Source organism: Panicum hallii, chromosome 9 (genome assembly GCF_002211085.1).
Source record: "Panicum hallii strain FIL2 chromosome 9, PHallii_v3.1, whole genome shotgun sequence".
Lineage (NCBI taxonomy): Eukaryota > Viridiplantae > Streptophyta > Magnoliopsida > Poales > Poaceae > Panicum > Panicum hallii.
Window position 1 is genome coordinate 69,911,349 of NC_038050.1, and position 10,643 is coordinate 69,921,991.

The window sequence follows — 10,643 nt, forward strand, 5'->3', positions numbered from 1 at the left end:
TCTATTGCTGGGTTGTGTGCCTGGCCAAATTATTATTTCTCTCATGGATTAGTTTGTGATTCTTTTGATGTGCTATTTGCATAATATAACTCAGATACATGAGAAACTGCTTTATTCACAAACAATTATTTTTTAAAATTGGCGGTTGCATTGTTGTCTTCAGCCAAAGAAAATCTGGGCACATAGTTGAACTTTCTGTACAATATGTATGGAAGTTTATTAAATGATATTTTCTATTTATGGCAGAGATTCCAACTGCTGATGAAATTGAGGTTTTCAAAGTCCTTCAGAAGTGCCTTGAGTTAAGAGACTCGTATCTTTTTAGAGAAGAGGTTGCTCCATGGGAAAAGGAAGTCATAAATGACCTCTGTACTCCAAAATCTAACCCCAACCCATTCACTTATGTGCCTGAACCAAAGTCAAAGGTACCTTAGTTCTACTTGTTGCATTGTTTCAATATCTTCCTTTTTTGTTACATTGAGATTCCAACTATTAATTGTGCTTGCAGCATGTCTTCCAAATGGTTGATGGTGTTGTCCATGTTTGTGAGGACAAGGATTGTAAGTTCTCCTACTAGCGCACTTCACTTGCTTAACCAGATGATTTTGTGACTCATTTATTTCCCCTTCCCTTCCCTTTTCTGCCTCAAATACGGAGAGAATTTATCCTGTGGTTGATGCCACAGCCTTCTTCACTGACTTGCATTATATTCTCCGGGTAACAGCTGCAGGGAACACAAGAACTGTCTGCCATAATCGGTTGAATCTTCTTGAACATATAATCATGTTGTAAATCATTTACCTCTTTCATACATGATGAAAAAAGATGCTCTCCTACAGTTCTTTGGTTGTGATGCATTTCTTATTTCCTTTCAGAAATTCAAATTTCATCCGATGTTAAATGCGGATAGGGAATTTCTTGCCCAGAAGACCGCACCACATCATGATTTTTACAATGTCAGGAAGGTTGACACTCATGTTCACCACTCAGCATGCATGAATCAAAAGCATCTGCTAAGATTCATAAAGTCCAAACTAAGAAAAGAACCTGATGAGGTATATCCATTAATTAATTGGTAAAACAAGATATGGTTGTTGCCTTACAATCATAATTATGCATATTATCTCTTATAGGTGGTCATTTTCAGAGATGGTACTTATATGCCTTTAAGAGGTTTTTGAGAGCTTGGATTTAACTGGGTATGTTTTGGATTTGTCCTATGTACATATAATGCTCACATCACCATTGGCTAACAATTCTTATTCTTCTCAGGTATGATATGAATGTTGATTTGCTAGATGTCCATGCGGACAAAAGTACATTTCACCGTTTTGACAAACTCAACCTAAAATACAATCCATGCGGCCAAAGTAGGCTTAGAGAGATTTTCCTCAAACAAGACAATCTCATTCAAGGTATTAGTTGCTCTAATGTCCTTTGACTAGTCTTATAAATTTATGTCCATAGAAAGTTGGGACCATTGAACTTCACTTGCCGTCATTAAGATGGACAAGTTAAAATGTCAGAAAACCACATAAAAATAGTATTTTAATTATATATTTAATTAATTGTGGCAGGAGGCTCAATAGGAAAGTTTTCCATGAAAACTAGATAAAGGGAATAGGTGCCAAAGAAAGCTTAAATATTTGTGTGCAGAAATATGTAGTTTTGGCAGCTGCTATAGCCCTGCAACTTGAGATATGGTAGCTGCTTAGAACTGGCCCTCATGCTTTGCCATGGCAGTGGTATAGTACAGTGCTGAAAATATTGGAGAAATACCTTATGCTCTAGGCTTTTAGGTTCGAACTTATTTGGTAAAAGCTTTTCTTAGTTATTCACTGTTCGTTTATGATCATATGGTTCGACGGTTCATATTCTTCTTGTTAAACAATGATTGATTAGTAGATTCAGCTAATTTGTTGGCCTTATACGTTAGCTTAAATAGAATTCCAAGAGAAATCTTCTAAGCACACCTTATGAGCTCCTGAGCTTATTAACATGTAAGACATAGCCATTATCTTTATATACTCTTTGGAAAATGGACTTAGACATAGCTAAAGTGATAAATCTGGTTGCTAGTTTTGCTTTCTGCTTTGTTTGACAACATGCCAAGTCTTGTTTGGAGAATATCATTTGAAAGATGTGATTACTGCATACTATGTCCGATGCTAATTTACTTTGGTTTGTAGGGTAATGATCAGATCATGATTCATAATTTAATTATTATATTCACTTCTGACCAATATTTAATATTTTCAAGAAAGGTATATTGGTGCCTTTTCGAGATACTCATTGATATTTGATTTAAACTAGGTCGTTTCCTCGCTGAGTTAACCAAGCAAGTTTTCTCAGACCTTTCTGCTAGCAAATATCAGGTAAACTGCCAAGTTGGTAGCTTGTTTTTTTTTTCATTCAGAGGTACTTCTTATTTGATATATTTTAACTTTTATTATGCTGTAATGTGCTTTGCCAGATAGCTGAATATAGGATTTCAATCTACGGAAGGAAGCAAAGTGAGTGGGACCAACTTGCAAGTTGGATAGTGAACAATGAGCTGTACAGTGAAAATGTTGTCTGGCTGGTTCAGATATTGTTTACTTGCATCTCTTGGCACTAGCTACTCGTGACAGTGTTTATAATTTCCTGGAACTTGGTGAACTATTTTTCTAATATGCTATATTGGATAATTCTGTGACTCTGGGCTGATTTATTCACCTTGTCCAGTCGTCTACTGTTAGTCTGTCATATCAATTGTGTTGGAAATAGCATCAACTAGAGGAGAGCAGAAAGTGAAGGAAGCTATCAAGTATATTATGACATACAAGCTGATATTACATAGGAGGGGTACATAGGACTTTAGGTCGGTGCTACAGTAGCAGACATGCTGTGCAGTCTGTTTACATCTGAAGTAAAAACCAAATTGACTATTACTACGGGCTGCTATCTAGTAGGCAGCAGCTGTAAGACTTACTGGTTAGGGCTGTTATCTAGTAGGCAGCAGCTGTAAGACTTACTGGTTAAGTAAAGATGATCCTAGAGACATCTAGTACTAGACAAGGGATGCAGGCGGGCCCGTCTGCAGACGCCTGCAGGGCCACCCGCATCACCTGCGAGGGCTAATTAATCGTTCTGCAGGAGCCCGTTGACATATGTCAGAAATCTGCGATCTCCTGTCGGGTTTTTCGGTATAAATCAAGCAGGCGTGCAGACGCCTGCCGAGATCTGCGAGTCAAATAGCTACTGCATATCTACATCTCATTTGTCTAATAAGCTTGAATGACAAAACTTTACAAGGGATTTAGCTGGCAAAGCAAAAGCCTATATTATCCAAAATACTGCATGGACTCTCTCCTGCAAGTACAATAACATTTATCATAAGGTTCAAACAGAGATATTAGCCTATATTATCCAAAATACTGCTGCAAACTATGCTAAGTGTTTCTGAAAGTGAAGGAAAAGGAAAGGTCAAGACAAAGACAGAGCAATGGAAACTTTCAGACAGGAATATTATAAAGATAAATTCGTGTGCTTTTAATGCACAAACACATAATGGTGGACGGGGTTTCTCTAAGAGACAACCAACAACATATAGGTCATATAATGATCATCACCCAATACAGTCAATCTGATAATAGGGCAATCAGCATACATAAGTAGGATAGAGACAAATCTTGAATTTCCAGTGATCATGCAGCTCCAGCTTCTTCAATAATATCACTCAAGCTGTCAATCCTTATGATATCCAAGTAAGATGCACCTGCAAAAAAGAAAAGTTAGTATGTATTTTTATGATTCAAGTAAATAAACCAATGCCAAAAAAAATAAAAAACAGTAACATATTACCTGCTTCTCTAAGCCAGTCTTGGAAACAAATCAAAGCCTCGACAGTGTTGCCTGATAGCCTAGTCCTATGGTCAGTGACAATTCGGCCACCCGTACTGAATGCAGACTCGGCTGCAACAGTAGATGCTGTAACAGCCAATACATCACGGGCCATGCAAGCTAGAATGGGATATTTTGGTGCATGCATCTTCCACCAGTGTAAAATGTCAAAGCTATCATCATTACACGGGAATAAATCATCACAATAGTATCTATCAAGTTCTCCCATGACTTGATTACACCGATAACTCATGTGTTGACTCCAGTCGGACCACGAGTGAACTTTTTCTGAACTTACAATTTCACCTTCTTGAGCAGAATAATTAAAGGACTCTCCCATTTCAGATGAGTATCCATTGTACAAACTTCTTATAGCTTTATCTACTTTATCAATGTGAACACTAGATGTGTCTCCAAAAGTCTTGTTTAAGCGAAACTCAACAAATCCAAACTTGAATCGAGGATCAAGTATAACTGGTATGCAATTTGATAAGTATGAGATTTTCCAATATTTCTCAAACTTTGTCTTCATTTCTGTCACCATAGATGCAATAATTGGGTTTTGACTTGATGATTCCCCGTCCAATACTTCTTTCACACTCCACATTTCATGAAAATAAAGATTAGAGGTGGGGTATTTTGAACCGGAAACAATATTGGTCGCTTTCTTGAATATCTTTAACAAATTGCAGACCACTTTAGCTCTTTGCCATTCTTCAAGTGACGAGGAGTATATGTAGTTGGGATCCTGCCTTCCTAACTCATAAAAAGCTTCTCTAAATGGCAAAGCTGACTCCAGCATATCACAAGTAGAGTTCCAACGTGTCGGGACATCTAGTGTAGGACGACTCCGACAATCTATGCCCATCTCTACTATTATCTCCTCAAATTTCTCCTTTCTAGATGTGGAACCCTTAATGTACTTCACGCTCTCTCTTATATCATTGATTACTCCATCAATCACTTGCAAACCATCTTTTACAATAAGATTAAGGACATGAGCTGCACAACGGACATGAAATAGATCTCCATTGCAATGCAGCATAGACTTCGCTAACAAATTTTCTTGCAACAAATCCATCATCGATTTATTAGCACCCGCATTATCAAGTGTAATGCTAAAAAGTTTGCTTTCAATATTGTAATACCGGATGGCTTTCAGCATTACACTATAAAGATTGAACCCATCATGTGGTGTTTTGACCACAGAAAATTTAATAATTCTCTTCTGAACTTTCCAATCTTCATCAATGTAATGACATATGATTACCATATATCCAGTGTTTTGATTAGAGGTCCATAAATCAGCTGTTAATGAGAATCTACGGTTCCAAGTTCCAAACAAATCTTTTAGTGATGACCTATGATTCTGAAAAGCCTCCATGCAGTTCTCTTTTATGGTTGTCCTAGAAACTGACTCGGCAAGTGGGTTCAGACTGAGCGAGTAACTACGGAAGCCTTCATATTCCACAAATGAGAATGGCAGTTCATGTTGCACAATTAATCTAACAAGTTCACAACGAGTGATTTTACGATCAAATTTCCAATTTGCTAGGGCAGCTGCCTCTGTTGAAAATGCTGATGACTGCAATCTCTCGACCATGTTATGCACTCTAAGTCTTGGTTCACACAAACGCAAATGCCTACGGATGTGACTATTTCCTGAATTTCGTGCAGCCGAAAATACCTCATTGCAGTGCTTGCAGCGGGCTTGAATAAGTTTCCTACCATGATAGATAGGGTCCATATCACTCCAAATTTCTGATTTTAGCCTCCGTAGTTTACTTTGTACAGAAGAGGAACCTGTAGCATTGGTGTAAAAGAAATATTGGTTCTTATTAAACAGATAAAAACACTAAAGGGCCTCTATACAATAACATTGAAAAAATGAACACATAAACAGTAATTACCAGGTAGTGGAGGAGGGGATGGGGACCTCTCTACAAGTAGTGGTGGAGATGGTGGAGAACTTCTCGGACTATGTGCTATCACCACAGGGGACACAACCAACCTCATCTGTGGATTTCTTACCAGGGGAGATCTTCTCACCAGGGGAGATCTATCAACACTTAGCATCTTCTCCGCCATTGGAGGCTTGAACCGCTTTGTTGCTGGCTGCTTTTTTTTACTTGTTTCTATGGGTCTCTTTAGTGGAGAGCTTCTGGGAGATTCTTGTTGATTTCCAGCAGCAGAAGGTTTCGCCCGCTTTGCTGTTGGTTGCCTCTTTTTACATGTTTCTTGGGGCCTCTTCAGTGGAGAGCTTCTGGAAGTTTCTTGTTGTTTCTTGTTGATAGATGGTGGGCTGCCTGAAGAGCCCCCAACATCTTCTAGGTGAGATGGTGAGGGCTTCATTTCTATCGTCGACGAGCACGAGGGTGGCGGCGGCTAGGAGAGGCCCGGCGTTGTCGAAGATTGCTTCTTGGATGCGCTGACCGGGGAGGAGGAGGAGGCAGGTCGCGACGGCGGCGGCGCTCCCGCAGATCCCCTCGACTCCTCGAGCTCCCCTCGACGGAGACGCTCTCGCAGGCCTCGCAGGTATCCTGCGGGTGGTCGCGGCTTCCTGCTTTAGCCCAGCAGGCTTTGCAGGCCGATCCCACTTGAGCCCGTTTCCAAAACGCGGTTAACTGCAGAGACCGACTCACATATTTTCGCAGGGTGGGCCTAGCAGGCTAGCAGGCACACCTGCGCCTGCCTGCATCCTGCTACTAGTAAAATACAAATACTAACACAAGGATTATATTTTAATAAATTGTAATTAAATCTGGCATTTTCTTCAGCTATATCTGTAGATACTGCTGCCTTATTCCCCCAAACTTATGTAAGGTCATTGTTTCTTTAGTCAATAATCAGTATGAATACCGGACAAAACTGCTTTCAACAACAGTCGAATATGCAGAATTCCACAATGAGGTCTTAGCCTAAGATTTAGTTCTTATTCATGGAACAGTCAGTAGTACCTTCTTTTCCCGATGAAACATAAATCTATAGATGCAAAGTTGGTACATGGTTCTGTCCTGATATGTCTTGTGCATTTATGAATTATGCTGTTGTATCCCATGAAAATAGTAACTATTTTAGTTTTTGATGCTCCGAAGACCGTACTTTTACTGAACAAGATGGCAGTAACAACAAAAAGTTTTAACTTCCTTTGCACCGTTTTGCAGATTCCACGCTTATATAATGTGTACAAGGAAATGGGTATTGTTACATCATTTCAAAATCTTCTTGACAACATTTTCCTTCCTCTGTTTGAGGTTACTATCGATCCAACTTCATACCCACAGCTCCATGTTTTCCTAAAGCAGGTAGAGAAATCATTGATATATGAATTGTAATTTGGATATCTACTGTGTGTCTTGCATCCACATTTCACATATCCACCTTCGCACTTGTGTGCGCGTGTGTATGCCTCTGTGTGTGACACACACGTGCGTGCGCGAACGCACACACAGACACACAGAGACACACACAGCACCGCACTTGTGTGCGTGACACATGCACCATGCCTGTGCGCGCGCGAGCGCGCGTGTGCTTGTGTATGTGTGACACACACTCGGATGCACAAGTGCGCGGGTGCACTGTGCGAGCGTGCACTTGTTTTTTCAGCTATGCGATGTTGCAACTTAAGATTGACTTTTTTCGCTCCTTGCAGGTTGTAGGGTTGGATATGGTTGACGATGAAAGTAGACCAGAAAGGCGTCCAACATAGCACATGCCCACACCAGAACAATGGACCAATATGTTCAGCCCTGCATTTTCATATTATGCATACTATTGCTACGCTAACTTGTACACACTAAACAAGGTGATTATATTGGCCTTCTTCCTCTAATTCTCTCCTTACTTCTTGGAGAAGTAACGCATTTGTTCAATTTTCAGCTGCGTGAGTCAAAGGGGATGACCACAATCAAATTCCGTCCACATGCTGGGGAGGTAAAATCTATTCCAGGTTCCTCTTTGAAAGTTTGGTATCGTGTTTGCTCTAATGGGTATGCTCATACAGGCTGGAGATATTGATCACTTGGCTGCGACATTTCTTCTTTGTCACAACATATCGCATGGAATCAATTTAAGGAAGCCTCCTGTGCTTTAGTACTTGTACTATCTTGGTCAGGTTATATGCTACCAAATTCCATAGCCCAGCATGATTTTAGGCTCTCTGTAGATGCATTCGTTGGCATTTACTTCTCCAGTACTAAAATGTCTCACCTGGTTAAAAATAAGTGACGTTTTAGGATGAGTACAGAACTTTCTTATATTTGGTTACAGATATCTAAATGAACATTTAACTTGAGAGAAAATTCATTTGATGGGTAATACTTCCATAAATCGTAACATTTCTGTTCGGTAGGTTTTATTCATATACTATAGTCAGAATTAATGGTCAAGATGTGTGTTGGGGACACTTTGTGTTTAAAACTTCACTAGGCTGGAGGCAATAACAATACTGATCACATGATAAATGGACTTGCCAAATATTCGTACTCAGAATTTCTTTCTTAGTAACATTTGAATGACTCCACATGTTGAATCTGTCCGGTGATATCATTAGGCTGCATAATTGTATTTCTTCTTAGTTCTTTGAAGTTACCTTGAAATTTGTATCCATTGGCTGCTCCTTGTGTCACATTGACCCCACGTCTACTTTTCAGTTTCTTATTTTTGAACAATGATGTTCTTCTTTCTAACCTTACTTTTGATTTTGTCAGATTGGTTTGGCAATGTCCGTATTGAGCAACAACTCCTTGTTTCTTGATTATCACCGCAACCCTTTCTCAATGTTCTTCCAGTGAGGTCTGAATGTCTCATTGTCTACGGATGATCCATTGCAAATTCACCTGACAAAAGAACCATTGGTGGAAGAATACAGCATTGCTGCTTCGGTACTGCCTAGTTCCTTCTCCTTTTCTTCTTCTGCAATTGTCCATGCACACATGCAGCATGAGAGTTCTGCACATGTGTTTGTGCATACAAGTGATTTCAGCATGCACCTTTGCAAACACACATAGATACAGAATACGCTTTATAGCTGCTGCACCTATGCACAAAGGCATGGGGAACTCATGTCTGTTTTGATGTTTTTTCAGCTGTGGAAGCTTAGTTCTTGTGATTTATGTGAAATTGCGAGGAATTCTGTCTATCAATCTGGAATTTCACATGCTCTCAAGGTGAGAATCTTTTGCTACTTCTCTGGACATTTTTGGTGCTTGTTCCAAACCTGTTACCTTCATTTTAGTTATGGAATGATGGTATAAAATGTGGCCATCAGTATGCTTTAAAGTAGTGCTTTTCCCTTAAGGGAGGGTGTTTAAGCTTTAGGCATTTGAACTATATATGTTAGAAATGATATTAGAGAAGATTCTTTCCGTGTGAGTAGTATATTTGTCTGCACAACACACAGCAAATAATTATTTGACCTCTTGCAGGCACACTGGATTGGCAAGAACTGCTTCAAGAGAGGCCCTGCTGGAAATGATATTCAAAGAACGAATGTGCCACACATCAGGGTCCAATTTAGAGACATGGTATAAACACTCTTCTCGTATTGATATTGTGAAGTACTGAAGTAAATGGCATTATTTTACTAGTCTTTTTGACTCATACAATGTTGCGTTTTTCAGATCTGGAGAAATGAAATGAAACTGGTTTACCTGAACAATAACATCTTAATATCTGAAGACCTAGACCAGTAAGATGTCTTCCCTTGTGTATATCCCATATTCGATATGGGAATCATACTTCATGTTTGGGTATGTATGCTCTATGCTCTATCCCCTTCCTCTTGTATATCTTGAGACAAAAGTATTCTATAGCCTGTATAAACAGGTAATGTCGAAAATCAACTCTAACACAGCTTTCTTTCTACCATGCAGCCGCTGGAAGTAGGCATGAGGAGCTATGTAATCTGGAGTGTCTCGGCTGGCAAAACTTCCAGAAATGCCCCAAGCACGCCAGAGGATAGAATACCTAAATAATAATGAGGCGAAGTGAAGCGGCACACAGGTGTATGTTAGGCTTGCTTATAGGGTGCATTGTGAGGTGCAACTTGTAAAGAGTGTAATCAACAATAGATGAACTCAGGCTAGATTTCATTTACCTTGCGAATAAAGTGCTGCCACTTGTTCTGCTCCCCTGGTGAAATTGGAGATCAAACTAGGTTGCATTCGCCAAGGCCAGACTCCTATCCTTGCGCTGCTGTTTGTTATTTTGAGGCAGTGAATGATTTTATAGGTCCATATTCATGTTGCTAGGTGAGGCTCTGGCTCCCTGAAATGATCCATCGTTCTATGCATTGGATAGATCCAGCTTTCTAGGTTGTTGAAGGGGATATTTGATTCCTGAGCAAAACTAGACAACTAGACATGGTGAAGTTTCGGTTGTATGGGCACATGCTGCTCCTCTCTTCTTTCCTTGAAAATTTGCTGATCTATGATCCACTATTATGAACACCTTCACACGATTGTTTGCATCCAAACTGTGAACCATTGAGCTCATGACAGCCATCCGTTGGTGAGAAGGGTACCGAAATCATATTAGCGTACTCCTTCCTCTAATTCCCTTTCCACTCACATTGCTACCAAGGCCTTCTGAATCCTCGGGATTCGCGAGTGCTTATAGTTCACATTTTTGGACAGCATTTTGTTGTTGTTGTTTTCGATCAAATTAAACTCTGCATAGAGAGTTCCTTTTCAGGTCCTCCTTAAGTAAAGGACAATTCAAACCTAAAGGCCAGTCCAAATCTTTGGAGCGCTTTTATCAAG

At 39.8% G+C, this 10,643-nt stretch overlaps 1 pseudogene; it reads left to right on the forward strand.

Annotated features, from left to right (window-relative positions):
* The first annotated feature begins 508 nt into the window (after nt 1-508).
* LOC112876558 lies at nt 509-9,867 on the forward strand (annotated as a pseudogene).
* The last annotated feature ends 776 nt before the right edge of the window (nt 9,868-10,643 follow it).